This window comes from Brachyhypopomus gauderio, chromosome 15 (assembly GCF_052324685.1).
Source record: "Brachyhypopomus gauderio isolate BG-103 chromosome 15, BGAUD_0.2, whole genome shotgun sequence".
Classification (NCBI taxonomy): Eukaryota; Metazoa; Chordata; class Actinopteri; order Gymnotiformes; family Hypopomidae; genus Brachyhypopomus; species Brachyhypopomus gauderio.
Window position 1 is genome coordinate 12,518,220 of NC_135225.1, and position 15,500 is coordinate 12,533,719.

A 15,500-nucleotide genomic window follows, 5' to 3' on the forward strand; every position below is an offset into this window, starting at 1 on the left:
ATCCATTGTCATTGGCTTTATCCGGGTTCAGGTCACGGGGGCAGTAGCCTAAGCAAAGAGGCCCAGGTTTCCCTCTCCCTGGCCACCTCTTCTAGCTCTTCTGGGAGGATACCGAGGCGTTCCCAGGACAGTCGAGAGATATAATTTCTCCAGCGTGTCGTGGGTCTTTCCTGAGGTCTCCTCCCAGTTGGACATGCCCAGGTGGCATCTAGACTAGATGCCAAAACCATCTCATCTGGCTCCTCTCTACGTGGAGGAGCAGCGACTCTACTCAGCCTCTCCCGGATGACCATGCTCCATACCTTATCTCTAAGGGAGAGCCCAGACACCTTGTGGAAGAAAACTCATTTTGGCTGCTTGTATTCGCAATCTCATTCTTTCTGTTACTACCCAGAACTTGTGACCATAGGTAAGAGTAGGAATGTAGATTGACCAGTAATCGAGAGCTTTGCCTTTTGGCCCAGCTCTCTCTTCTCCACAATGGTCCGGTCCGCAATACTACAGCCGCAGCACCAATCCGCCTGTCAATCTCTCATTCCATCCTTCCCTCACTCATGAACAAGAACCCGAGATACTTGAACTCCTCCACTTGAGGCAAGGATTCCTTCCCGACACATAGAGGGCACTCCACCCTTGTCGGTGCTGATTGTCATCCCGGCCGCCTCACACTCGGCTGCAAACTGATCCAGCAAGAGCTGTAGATCCTGGCCCGATGATGCCAACAGGACTACTTCATCTGCAAAAAGGAGACGCAGAATCCTGAGGCCACCAAACCGAACCCCCTCCACCACTTGGCTATGCCGAGAAATTCTGTCCATCAAAGTTATGAACAGAATTGGTGACAAAGGGCAGCTTTGGCGGAGTCCAACTCCCACCGGGAACCAATCTGACTTCCGGGAACCAATCTGGGAACCAATCTGACTGGTCATGCAATCCAAGCTCCTGCTCCGGTTGTACAGGGACTGGATAGTCCCTTATACTCCCTGAGCACCCCCCAGAGGAATCCCAGAGGGACACGGTCAAATGCCTTCTCCAAATCCACAAAACACATGTGGACTGGTTGAGCAAACTCCCATGCACCCTCTAGGACCCTCGCAAGGGTGAAAATTTGGTCCAATGTTCCACGACCAGGACGGAACCCACTTTGTTCCTCTTGTAACTGAGATTCAACTATTCTCCAGTTCCCCTGCATAGACCACCCCGGTTTGCCAGTCCAGAGGCACTGCCCCAGATGTACACATGATATTGTCAGCCAGGACAGTCCCACAACATCCAGAGCCTTAAGAAACTCAGGGCGGATCTCATCCACCCCGGAGCCTTGCCACCAAGGAGTTTCACAACTACCATGGTCACCTCAGCCCGAGTGATGGGCAAACCCCTGTCCAAGTCCCCCAGCTCTGCTTCCTCTATGGAAGACGTGATGGTGGGATTGAGAAGATCCTCAAAGTATTCCTTCCACCACCTAATGACATCCCCAGTCGAGGTCAGCAGATCCCCAGCCCCACTGTATACAGTGTTGGTCAGGAACCGCTTTGCCCTCCTGAGTTGCCTGACAGTTTTCCAGAATTTTCTCAGAGCCAATTGAAAGTCATTCTCTATGGCAGGGGTGTCAAACTCTGGCCCGCGGGCCAAATTTGGCCCACGTTGTAATTATATTTGGCCCGCGAGACAATACCAAATGACTACTAGAGCTGGCCCCTGGTATTATACTGTACAGCGCATTCACCGCTAATACTACAAATCCCATAATGCCCTGCTGTTGTTTTGGCGCGTCAATCAGTAGGACAGTAGGCATAGTAACTTCACACTACAACTGTCACTGTGCTACCCAAAAATGGTGAAAAGAAAGGCAGAAAACATGCGCACAGTTTGTTGAAAAACTCGGTGTACTCAGCGCTGACTTTAGCCGGCGATTTGCCGACTTTGACGTCCAGAAATGGAGGTTTGAACTGCTTAGTAATCCCTTTGCAGTTGATGTCGAAAATGCAGCAACCAACATGCAAATGGAGCTGATTGAACTTCAGTGCAAGGACACGCTGAAAGCAAAGTATGATGCCGCCGCAGTTTCCACAGTTCATCCCTGACACAATGCCTCAGCTCCGCACCTAAGTTGCTCAGATGCTCTCTATGTTCGGCAGCACTTATCTATGTGAGCAACTTCAGACGTCTCTCAGGAGACGTCTGACTGATGAACACCTTTGCTCGATACTGAGGATTTCTTCAACTCAGAGCCTGAGCCCAGACATTGATGAAATAGCATCCAAGAAGAGATGCCAGGCATCTGGCTTGGGCACATCAGAGTAGATCAGCGTGTAGCAACTGAGCAATAATTAACATTTTTTAATGCACTTTTTCTTGCTATTCCAAGGCATTGGCTTGAATGGTTGATTGATTTATTTTATTTTTTTTTATATTAGCCAGTGGAAAATTTTTATTTTGATATTTAATTCAGAAGGCTGCAAATAGAAAAGAAAAATTTTATTTAATAAATGAATGCCATTGATGTTTTTTTTTATTGAAATTTGTATATATAATGTACGGTAATAAGCGTTGCTTGTTCCATATTCAATGTTGAAGCAAAATTTGTTTTGGTCCATATTAAAAGGTTCATTTGTTCAATGTTGGCCCGCGACTTTGTTCAGGTTTTAAATTTTGGCCCACTTTGAGTTTGACACCCCTGCTCTATGGTCTCACTGAACTTTTCCCACACCCGAGTATTTGCCTTTGTAACGGTTAAAGCCGTGATCCGCTTGGCCCTCCTGTACCTGTCTGCTGCTTCCGGAGTCCCACGAGTCAACCAGACCCGATAGGATTCTTTCTTCAGCATGAAGGTCTCCCTTACCCGAGGTGTCCACCATCGGGTTCGGGGATTGCCGCCACGACAGGCACCGACAACCTTGCGGCCACAGCTCCGGTCTACCGCATTGACAATGGAGGCGAGGAACAAGGCCCATTCGGACTCAATGTCTCCAGCCTCCTTCGGCATGAATGAATGAATCTTCAACTTATATAGCGCCTTTCTATATACCCAAGGTCGCTTTACAGTTTTAACACAGGTACAACCAATCACACTCTGGCGAGAAGGGGCAGCCAATTGCGCACAGCGTACTCTCTACCGGGATCCACAGCCCCCTGGGGGACTGAATGGGGTGCAGGAAGGGGAGAGAGGACAGACCCTAGTGGCAGAGCACCATCCACCACTGGGCATACAAGCACACACACTCAGACAACTGCTTTTTATTGGACATGAAGGGACAAAGACACACACTCAGGGAGAATTTGTAAGGGAATCAGGGACTGCCAATTTACCTAATCTCCATGTCTTTGGACTGTGGGAGGAAACCGGAGACCCCGGAAGAAACCCACGCAGACACGGGGAGAACATGGAAACTCCACTCAGATAGGGACTTGAACCCAAGACCCCAGTGCTGAGAGGCAAACGTGCTAACCACCAAGCCACCGTGTTGCCCAGGCATGCGGTCAAAGCTTTGCCGGATGTGGGAGTTAAAGACCTTTCTGACAGGTTCCTCTGCCAGACGTTCCCAGCAAATCCTCATGACACGTTTGAGTCTGCCAGGTCTGTCTGGCATCCTTGCCTACCATCTGATCCAACTCACCTCTAGGTGGTGATTGGTTGACAACTCGGCTCCTCTCTTCACCCGAGTGTTCAAGACACACGGTTGCAAGTCTGACGACACGATTACAAAATCGATCATCAGGCTGCGACCTAAGGTGTCCTGGTGCCATGTGCACTTATGGACACCTTTGTGCTGAGCACAGAAGTCCAATAACAAAACACCACTCAGGTTCAGATTGGAGAGGCCATTCCTCCCAATCATGTTCTTCCAGGTCTTATTGTCATTACCCACGTGAGCATTGAAGTCCCCCAGCAGAACAATAGGATCCCCAGAATGGCACCTTCCAATATCCCCTCCAAGGACTCAAAGAAGGCTAGGTACTCTGAACTGCCATTTGGTGCATAAGCACAAACAACAGTCAGAGCCCATTCCCCAACCCAAAGGCGCAGGGAAGCAACCCTCTTTTCTACTGTGGAAAACCCCAACACACAGGCAGCGAGCCAGGGAGCTATGAGTAAGCCCACTCCAGCCTTCCGCCTTTCACCCTTTGCAACTACAGAAAAGAATAAAGTCCAGCCTCTTGAGAGAGGATTAGTTCCAGAACCCAAATCGTGTGTCGAGGTGAGCACAGCTATATCTAGTTGGTATATCTCAGCCTCACACACCAGCTCAGGCTACTTTCTAACCAGAGAGGTTTACGTTCCATGTCCCAAGAGTCTGCTTCAGTAACCAAGGATCGGTACGCCTTCAGCCACTGCCCAATCCACAATGCACCGAACCCCTACTACTACCTCTCCCACAGGTGGTGGGCCCATGGGAGAGTGAACTCATGTATCTCCTTGAGGCTGTGCCTGGCCGAGCCCCATCGGTAGAAACCCGTCCACCAGGCACATGCCAAGAGCCCCTCCCCCAGGCCTGGCTCCAGGGTGAGGCCCCGATAACCCTGAACTGGGTGAGGGTAACTGGGTCCTTTTATTTATGGGTTCCATAGGGGTTTTTGGATCACTCTTTGTCTGGCCCATCACCTAGGAACAATTTGCCTTGGGAGACCCTACCAGGGGCATTGCCCCTGACAACCTAGCTCCCAGGATCATGTAGGCATGCAAACCCCTCTACCACGATAAGGTGGTGATTCATGAAGGAGGCATTGTAACACCTTTGATAAATATTGATTAAGCTCTTTGTTTTAATTTATGGATTGACTGATGTACAAATGAATGCTTCAGTTAAACCTTGGAACACTATAGCACCATCCAGATGGGAAAAGAACATATTCACAGTTCAAGATGCTGTTAGCCAATGGCACTGTGTTGTTATGAGAGGCCTCCTACGGGCCTTTTAGAGACTCACCCACAATATTTGAACAAATTTTCAAGTGTTTAAAGCCTGAGTTTACAGATGTGGCCAAACACCAGTACCACACAGTATTAGAATACTGCAGAAACTCAGACTAACAGTAGGAGCATCTGATGAGTAGTTCCAAAAGATCTGACATGATGATGATGATGGAGAAAATAAATTTTCTGTTAAAGAGATGTAGTCGACATGGTGTCTCCCTGAAAAGATGGCATCAATTATTACACCAAAATATTTATAAGTCTCCACCTGTTTGATACATTTATTATTAACGGGTTTACAACTATTGGTTTTGGGCTCAATCTGTGTTGAAAACAGATTGTGTTGACATGGCAGAAGAAAGTGTCTTATTCACTTTAGGCAGCTGGACTGTGTAAAATAAACTACAGAATGGTTTCAATCATTGCACATGTCCCTGAAATATGATCGGTTTAAGTTGTGTAAAAGGTTAGAGAGTGTACAAAAACAGCAGTGGAGGAAGGAAGTCTGTGAGCTATATGTGAGATTCATGGCCTGTCTGTGTTTCATTTGCCACACTCTCCGCTTATGTGAGTGAGGTTTGTTGAGTATAGTGTGTTTAATCTGTGGCCAGGATTCAGCAGTACAACCTCCATGCAAGACGGCCGCCACAACTTTACATGTTAATATTAATATAATACGTTAATATTTTCAACCCTATTCAATGTGTACCTTTAAACGGCAGTCGATCTGCTCTGTGCAAAGTCTGCTCTGCCCCCCTCTGAGTTGGTCTGGCCCCGATGGAGGGTAGGTGCACCTGGAAGCCACATACAGGTCCACAGTGCCGTGCCCAGATGCCCAGGGAAATGTTTCATCTGAGGGCACCTGTGTGGTGGTGGGGGGACCCATTACCGCCACGCCCCTGGAGCAGAAGCCAGGCACGGAGCCGTCTGAGGGTAGGTGCGGCACCGGTTGGCGTGGCAACGCCAGCAGGCAGCCTGCAGCATCTGAAGTTACTTGCGCCACACAGGAAGCAAACAGCACAAGCACTCTGAGAGCTGAGTGCACCCGTGAGCGTGCACCTGGGACACGCCACGCCATGTCTACAGTGTTGTCCATTCAGACCTGAGCAGCAGAACACATCATATTCCTTTAGCCAGAGAAATGGTATTACTCCACCAGTTCGCGTTTCTCTGGAGAAATGCAGGGTCTGGCCTACGAGCTTTGGAACAGCTGTTTCTCACTGACTGAACCGATCCACTTTGCAGAACCCATGTCTCGCTGAGTGCATTTACGTCCTGCACCCGTGTTATGCAGACGAGGGTCTTTAAGATACTTGTTGCTGTGAAAATAACACCAATTTGTGATGTTGTAGCTAGGTGTATGTGTGTGACTCAGGAAGAGTTGGTTTGGTCATTTTTTCATGGTTTATGTGTTGTGCTCCCCCACAACATGCTCATTTGTGTATTGTCCCATTAGTGATAAAAGCTTTGTGTTTCCTTTGACATCAAACATGGCAGACAGATTCTCCTGCGCGCGCACACGTGCACACACACACACACACACACACACACACACACACACACACACACACACACACACACAGGGCTGAGACACTGCCTTGGGCTTTCATGGTGCTAGCAGCACTGTTCTGGGACGGAGGCTGACGGAGTGATTGGTTTAAACTCTGCCCACTCTAAGTAAACACACAGAGCATAATAACCATCGGGGGGTGGGGTGGCTTTACACGCAGAATTGTGCCCTTATCGGTCCCTGATTGATGGGTGTTTTCCACAGCTGGGAGTGCTTTAAGGAAAGAAAGAGTCCTTTGTGAGTAGGACACAACCACGGGCGTCGGAGCGAGAGGAAGCGTTTTACTGCCGAGTCATTAAGTTTCAAGGAAGAAGACCATTCTGTAAGTGTCGCCCAACTTCAGCACAACAGCTTCCATATCTGCAAGACTTTTATCTACAGTACATTAAATTAATTTTTTTTAGTTTGGGGAACAATAGCTGAATGTCTAGGGAAGTCTTCTAAAGTCTTGTGTGTTCTGAGTGACGTTTGTGCGTGCTGAGCTGTGTAAGAACCGCCAGAAAGGATTCATGTTTCACGCACTGTGCTTATGCCTTTAACTCCGCCCCCTGGGCCTTCTGTGTGTACTGAGCTGAAGTGTTCACATGATACTGCAGTGTTTGGTTTTACTGAGCCTCTCCAGACTTGTTTGACAGTGTAGACAGCATTAAAATCCATCCGCGCTTTTTGCCCCGTCCCAAAAGAGCAGCATTACAAATTGGTGCCATTCTGAACCAGGCTAATAAAGACCTCCTGCAGATTAATTACAGGTCATTTATATTCTCTCCTGAACCTGTTTTTAGAACAGTATCTTCAACACTCATAATTAAGGTTTTTTTAGCATGATCTGTAAATGGCCTTTATCCAGCACATAACGTATCTCAAACACACACACACACACACACACACACATACTACACACTGAGTTTTTTTCTTCTCTATATCACATTTTCTTTCTCTGTCACCCTTTCTTAGCTTTTAAACAATCCCCCACTATTACACACACGCACGCACACACACACACACACACACACACACACACACAACAATAGCTCATGGTGTTACATTTGCAGCGCAGCAGTGTGTATTTAAGCATGCTTGGTATATTTGTGTGTGTGTGTGTGTGCTCTCTCTTTGGGATAGTCACTGAATACATTTGCCTGTTCTCCGCAGTCATTAGTTTTTTTTTTTCTTTCGAAAATAACAAGGAACACACATTAACTCATAAATAACAGAATATCCTGGCATTACCATGTCATGTAAATGTAACATGATAAAAGCAAAAGGCTTTTCATTTGGGTGCGGGTTATCTGCGCGGTTGCCGTGGCAGGAACGAGGCGTGCGTCGCCAGCCTGAGGCCGTCTGCTCTGGAGGTTCCTGCTCCCGGACGTTTTATCTGCTCCTCACACATGGGACTCGCTGAGCCTTTTTGCATAAGCCTGGTGTGCCTGGCTGCAGGATCATTAGTGACACTGGTTCACCGCTGCACAGGCGAACAGCTGCCGCACGGACGTATCCCTTTAAATATTGGCCCAGAGCTGGGGAATGGTGAGTTGGAATATTGGCCCAGAGCTGGGGAATGGTGAGTTGGAATATTGGCCCAGAGCTGGGGAATGGTGAGTTGGAATATTGTCCCAGAGCTGGGGAATGGTGAGTTGGAATATTGGCCCAGAGCTGGGGAATGGTGAGTTGGAATATTGGCCCAGAGCTGGGGAATGGTGAGTTGGAATATTGGCCCAGAGCTGGGGAATGGTGAGTTGGAATATTGGCCCAGAGCTGGGGAATGGTGAGTTGGAAATGAATTGTATTCACTTCCAAATCTCTTTATTTCTCTCGCTCTTTCTCTGTCTGTCTCTCTATCTGTCTCTCTCTCCCTCTCTGTCTCTCTCTGTCTCTTTTGGCGAAACGGTCTCTCCCCTCACTGTTACTCTTAGACTCTAAGCATTTGAAGTATTTCACAAGCTCTCCATATTTGATTTATTTCCACCTCAGATATCATCCTGTTTGGTTCTGCCTGTGGATGCAATCTGCACCTCCCTACCCCTTATCCTCAGCCTCTGGGCGCACACACACACACACACACACACACACACACACACACACACACAAACTCTAGAATCACGGAAAATAATTACTCTGCCTCTTCATCAAATCCTGATCCATACCGTGAGGCAAATTCTCTGTTGTCACAGAGACACGTGCTGTTTTCTGGGTGGTCTGCTCTAAACACATCTGCTGATCTTCAGGTAGGAGAGGTGGAGCTTGCCAGAGCTGTGCCACTACAGGTTTTCACTTCACGCATGTGTTCACTTCCGCCCTTTTGCATGTGTGGTTACTTGGAGTGGATTTTGTTTGTTTTATGGTGCTTACTGGTAAAATAGGTGAAATAGGATGCACCAGCAAGGACTTCATGTCAGGTTAGCTGGGCTTTTGGCGTAACTGGAAATGGTAAACGGGGAATACGTTTACAAGGCTGAGATGGTAAGATGTTCTGCTACACAGCAGACAAGAAAAAATGACCAGTCATCCACAGATGTTGAGTGGAGCAGTAGCAGGACCTACATTTAAACTGACTTTTTCTAAACCAGTTTGTTTACTTTGCTACAGTCACATAAACAAAATGGATACATTTTCTGTGACTGAACCCAAGAGATTGCCTGCCCCATGTTTTCTAAATACAGCTTAAAGTTCAAAGCTGAAATTTGAGGAAAAACAAACTGCGAACAAAAGTTACTGAAGATCAATAAAACAATGTCCCCAAACCTTCAGTACCCATGTGAATAAAAGTGTCCATATCAGCCTGGTCTAATGTGGAGCCCAAAAAGCCCCTTTATGGTGCTGGTGTACTTCCACATGAACACCCCACAGCTTCCTGCTATCAGCGCTTCAGGTCTATGTAGCTCCTGAGGGCCAAATGAAACCCAGCTAGCATCCTGTTCATAACACCTTAGGCTCATGGGGGCTGTAGTCCTCTGGTATGCCACCTCTCATATTCCACAACACTTACTTGGGAAGTTTTGCCCCCCCAATCCCTGCTTCATCACACAACCTGTTCAGTTTGCTGTGACCTATGGCCCTGGGCACACATTGTCCCTGTCCTTGTCCTCTGTCTGATTGGCTGAGTTTGTACTTGCTTTAGGTCTGTCAGAGAATCAATAGCCACCAACGCGGCATCAGTCCAGCCCTTTTCCCGTCTGACGTGCTCATTTCGCAGGCCTGACCGGGTCTCTCCAAGGTGACTCCAAGTAGCAGAGTCGCTATCAATTTTTCACGCCTTTTTCTTGATATATACTGGCTTTTAGTGCAGTACTGAAATAGGTAGGAACCTGGGTCCATAAGCATAAAGCATCCCAGAGTAATAGCCCGTATAACTGTACGCCGTCTCCCTCTAGACATTCATACGTCGACAAAGCTTGGAGCAGGAGTAAGCACTTGAGACCAGTCTCCCCAAGGGGGAGGACACAGCTCCTCACAGCTGGGGGACAGTTGGGGGGACATTTTTGTTTTAGCATCATGGTGTACGTCAGTGTAATGAGTGTGAAGCAATGCATGGGCATGTAATGGCAGACTAAGTTGCAGTGTGTTTAGAGTATAAAGTGTAAAAATATAAAGTGAATATCAAAATGAAATTGCAGCGTTACTTTTGTAATTAATAGCTCTATGACTATGTATGTGATGTAATGTGCTATAGACGTATGTCCTATGCTTATACATAGTACACTGTGTTTAATCTTAATCGCATGGAATGGCATATTGCACACACTAGAAGCAATTGTAAAAGAGAAGATAAATACCTCAAAGCACCTGAGTTTTCTTTTTTCAAGCCTATCTTGGTTGCTTAAGATTAAGTAGCAGTTAGAGAAACGTGGAAATGGAGATATCTAAATTCTCCATATATCTTATAGAGATATCTTAATTCCCATACAGAGCTCTCACTTAACTAGAGAACTAACTGTCCAGAGAAGAAAGCAACTACATGAGATGGAAGCATGGCCAGAGGCATGGACAGAGGTGTGGACAGAGGCGTGGCCAAAGGCTGCGCAAGTTACTGTCCCACTAAACGTGAGGGCATGGTTCACACTGTCGAGCCAGGAGCCAGAGGGAAGTGGGTGGAGTGTCCATGTGTCCCTGTGTCCCTGCTGGCCCTTGTGAGGAGAACTGATCTGCACTACTCTGCCATCCCCTGGCCCCTATTGTCACCTGGCCCCTATTGTTAGGGCTCCTACACCCAGACCCGTTCTCTCTGTGTTCTGTGGTAGCTGGCACCTAATCTCCGAGGTTTAAGCATAAAATAAGCTTGGTCGATGTCCTTTACTCATGCTGGTGTTGCATTTTGAGTGGGGTTTACAGAAATTCACCTTCTCCTCCTTACTTAATAAAGATAATATGGAATATAGTCTGGCATAGTAAAAATAATGGGTTCATACTGGAACAAGTAAACACTTCTTACCCCTCTGGTCCAGGAGTAGCAAAGGGCTGCTCTGTTTAGCATTTTTCTTCCTCTAATTCCTGGATCAGCTCATTAATCAGTGCTTGATAAAGGCTTGATTAGCTGAATCAGGTGACTTGGAGTGGATAAAACCACCCATTAATGCAATGAGCTTAAAGCAGTCTCTCATTAGTACACTTATTAGAGGTATTTTAGAATCAGGACTGGGAACTAATCTATATATGCATTGTATACCTTGCCTGCGATGTTATTGCTCCATTAGAAATGTGTGCTATGGTGAAACACAGGTGGATAGTGCTGGTCATCCATTGCCACGCTTAGTGTGTTCACCGTCCACCTTCTTTGCGTCAGGTGGTCGGTGTTTGACCACAAGACAGCTGTCCAGACCCTGACAGGCGTAAAACACTGTTAGTGTGCCAGCAGCTGTTTTGTGGTCAGAAACTGACCATTGATGAACATGCACTACTACAATGTCTGTCCCTTGTAGTAGTTGTAGTTGTATGCTAGGAGGCTTTAATAAGGTTGGTGGTGAGTATGATGTATGTAGTAGACAGTATGTGTACATAAAAGTGTGCTTGAGAAAATAGAATCTTATTGCCTTGTTTTCCATACACTCATAAATCGCAGCTATAGTGCGCATAAAGTCTTGTCATTTTCCCCCAGCATCCCCGGGTTCGGGTGACGGCCCCAGGTCCACTCCACGTTCACAGTGGAAGAGAGGCCATGTGTCAGCTATAAGAGCTCGTCCAGACAGTGCAAGCGCACTCTGTGAGCTGCCCGGGCCCCCGAGGACACGCTACGTTGGTGGGATTGGGTCATGCTAATGCCAGGACGGGGGAGGGGATTGTGGGGCTTGGAAGCTGGGTTGACTTTAATAAGCTAGGCTTGTCACAGCCGCTGACGCCAGGCAGACGCGCTAGAGCTCCTTCAGGAGTTTAATGACCGCCATCTGAAGAGCCTTTCCCATATAGTGACAGGAGGCACACACTGTGCACATGCACACACACAGACACACCCACCACTCCCCCCCCATATCTGTTGTTCAGGGGAGAGTTAATGTGATGGTGCAGTGAACTGTAGTGGTACGTGTCTGTATCCACTTTAGACTACAGATTTGTGGGCTCGAGGCCGCCTGTATAGATGCTGGTAGCAGCACAGTGTCTTTGTGGAGGATTGTGACGAAGGTCTCAACATGAACACCAGGGCATGACTCAGAAAGCCACCTCACCAAAACTCACACTTGGGTATTTCACTGTGGCAGCTGCTTGAATGAACCATTATCTGTCCATTATCACTGTGGTGCATTAGCATAATCACCGCCATGACATACTCCCCAACCCCCACTCCTTTAGATATGTGTAGAATGAAGAAATACTGGGCTGAGGGGATTAGCAGAAGTCAGTGGAGGTGGCGTTTACAGCGTGAGCTCTGATTGATCATTAATCTAATCCCAGTGACTTTTTCTAGCTAGTGCCTGGAATTTTTACCCCCCCTCCCCCCCAAGGTTGTCGATAACCATGACCTGCATCAAGAACTGAGTCTGATCCATGCTCTGTCCCCATCATGCTCAGCTGTCTGACCTTTTTACGTCTGGAGTTCAGCTGCGACTTGGCCGAGTATGGCAGGGCTTAGGTTCTACCTGCGGCTGTTGGGTCTTTTAGAGAGGTGCAGATGTTCGCAGATGTATAGGAGAGTGAAAGGTCTTGTGGGCATCTCTGATGAGGCTGCTCAATGGGTCTTAAGCTGCTCAATGGGTCTTAGGTGAGCATTTAAGAATCACTAGCAGATAATAAAATCTGCTGAGTGGCCAAGGGATTGTGGTTATGGTTTCTTTTCTCTAAGAAGTACAGATTACATATGAGTTAAGCGATTTTGAATATTTGCTCTGTGCCGTGATATTAAACTGCTGTTATCGTTCTCCTCAGGTGCTAAACTGCATTGGTTAAACTGCCATACCATCAGTACATGTTGTCAGTTCCACATACATTCACCGCCACTTTATTAGGTACACCTGTCCAACTGCTCATTAACGCAAATGTCAAATCAGCCAATCACATGGCAGCAACTCAATGCATTTAGGCATGTAGACATTGGCAAGACAATCTGCTGCAGTTCAAACTGAGCATCAGAATGGGGATGAAAGGTGATTTAAATGACTTTCAATGTGGCATGGTTGTTGGTGCCAGAAGTGCTGGTCTGAGTATTTCAGGAACTTCTAATATCCAGTAAGCAGCAGTTCTGTGGGCGCAAATGCCTTGTTGATGCCAAAAGTCAGAGCAGAATGGCCAGATAGAACAGCAACAGTAACTCAAGAGCAGAAGAGCATCTCTGAACGCACAACATGTCGAACCTTGAGGCGGATGTGCTACAGCAACAGAAGACCACACTGGGTGCCACTCCTGTCAGGACACAGTGATCATTTGGTCATTCAGAAATCACATGATGGAGTGCAGAAAATATTAACCAGTGCCTGAAGATCTAACTCTAAACCAATCAACATATGCTACCACTTGCAGTGAGGGGCTGATTCACACACATCTGTTGAAATCCTGCATCCATATTTCCCCGTTCCTTTTCTGGAGATGGAAAATAGATGGTCACTTTTCCCTTTTAGATGCCATATCTGAGGTCTTCAGGGTGATCACAGTGTCAGAAGGCCAGGAAGGCCCTGAGGTTCTTCCCCTGCTACACTGCAAGGGCGGACGTTTCTTTGCAATGTTGCTATGCACATGTGGTCCAATATCAGATTCAGGGTAGGTCAGGCAGAGTAAACTGAACAGCAGTCTGTCGCATTTTGAATCACAATATAGCGGGTTGTTTTTTTTTTTTTTTTTTGCACATGTATTATGTTGTGTTTCACTTTGTTGGACCATCTGTATGTGTCTGTACTGATGATTTTACCAAGATTGTAGTGAGTCATGGTGGATTACAGTAGGTGTCATTTAGCGTTGTACAGTAGTGAGGCATAGCACTTCAGAACCCACATGCTGTGATCCACATCTTCAAGACACAGTAGTGTTTTAGCTGTGAGCAGTTCATGAATGCTTGTATGCGTTTGCTGTTGAACTGCAGTGCGTAACTGTTTGAGAGACTTATTGTTTTGCAAGAGTTCTGCAAAGAGGATGAGGAGTTTGAAGTTTGGCTTGTTAAGTTACTGTAACATGGTTCCTGTTTTGACCAATGTAAGACAGGCTAATTGATCTGCTTTGATGATGGGTTTGTTATACAAATGCAGCTTTGGGAGTGCTTGTGTGTGGGATTTAGGTGCTACTATATTTAGTACAGTTTGCATATTAGTGAGCATTCTAAAAAGAGAAATCCCAAACACACACACGCATGAGCACACCCCCGTAACACACACGAACATGCAGGTCTTGATTAGAGCTTTGTAAAATATGCATAACTTTTTGAAGCGTGTCTGTCGTTAGCCGCATTCCCCTCAGCACATTTGCATTGCCTTGTAAAGATTCTAAAAGTCATCATCAGAGAGCTGTTGAGAAACATCACAAACACAGCAACAGTGCTTCGTCTGTGCTCCAGCAACCGCAGTGTGTGTTTGTAACAGTGTCTTTATAAAAGTTTATAAGAGTGTGTTTATAAGAGTGAGTTTATAGTGGCCCGGGGCTGATGCAGGCTGACACAGCGTTGGCTACAGCAAGGCGTTTGACTCCGCCACGGTGACATGGCGCTTGCGTCGGCCCGAGTAGCGCGAACTCGGAAACCAAAGGCAGCTCCAGGCTGAGCGGAAACGCGGTTCGTCCATCCCTCACACAACTGGCCATTCAAAACTTACCTGAAGTAAGGCCGTCATGGTTACGGTGTGACGTGGCGGTCCACATGACATGGAGTGGTAAAAATATACCACATCATTTCTGGGAAGGTCTAGGTGATGTAAGAGGAAAGCATTGCCCAGGCAACAAGTTGTGTCGTGACATGCTCAGAGAATTGGTATGTTATTATTTTTTTGGGAGGGGTTTAAAACTGGGTAAAAGTAGAAGAAAATGGGAGCTAATAGCTTGTGTGTGCAGTCCCTTTAACTCTACCAGCCTGGTCTGGCTGTGTTTGCAGCTCTCATATTTGGTAGGAACAGCCATGGCGGCCATGGAGGATGCTGGAGGTGGAAGCCAGAATGGCCGCAGTGCTCTGGCACCCTGTTCTCCACAATGAGTCTGGCAGGAAACTGGGAGCAGGAAGTGGACTGGCTGGGATGCAGAGCGACAGGGCTCCAGCATGCAGCAGGGCTGGCTAAAACACACACCGCCTGCTGCCTATTAATGATGGGCGCAGCCCCAGACGCACACACACACGCACGCAGACAAATGCAAATCACAGACGCTTCCTGGATCCATAACAGCAGCTCCTCAAAACAACTTTGTTTAATTGTGTTTGTGTATACAGACTTCATGAGAGGCAGGTGTGTGCGTGTGCATGTGCGCCTGTGTGTGTCAGATGTTCCATTAAGCAGTTCCTTGGGTTATGACCTAAGCCAGTCAGCAGATTTTTTCTTGCAGCAGGAAGAACAGCGCTAGGCATGTTAAGGCAGGGAGGAATGTTTCTCATGCACTGCATTGTCACATTTAAGCTTT

The 15,500-nt window shown here is 47.1% G+C and overlaps 1 protein-coding gene across 12 annotated transcripts in view; it reads left to right on the forward strand.

Annotated features, from left to right (window-relative positions):
* inpp4b (inositol polyphosphate-4-phosphatase type II B) overlaps positions 1-15,500 on the forward strand; it is a 141,517-nt gene that overhangs the window by 47,313 nt on the left and 78,704 nt on the right. Inside the window, exon 3 of one of the 12 annotated variants that reach the window (XM_076973968.1) lies at positions 6,690-6,807. The exons of the other annotated variants lie outside the window; for them this stretch is intronic. The gene's annotated coding sequence lies outside the window, so the exon portion shown is untranslated. The remainder of the gene's footprint in view (positions 1-6,689; positions 6,808-15,500) is intronic. 12 annotated transcript variants of the gene reach the window in all.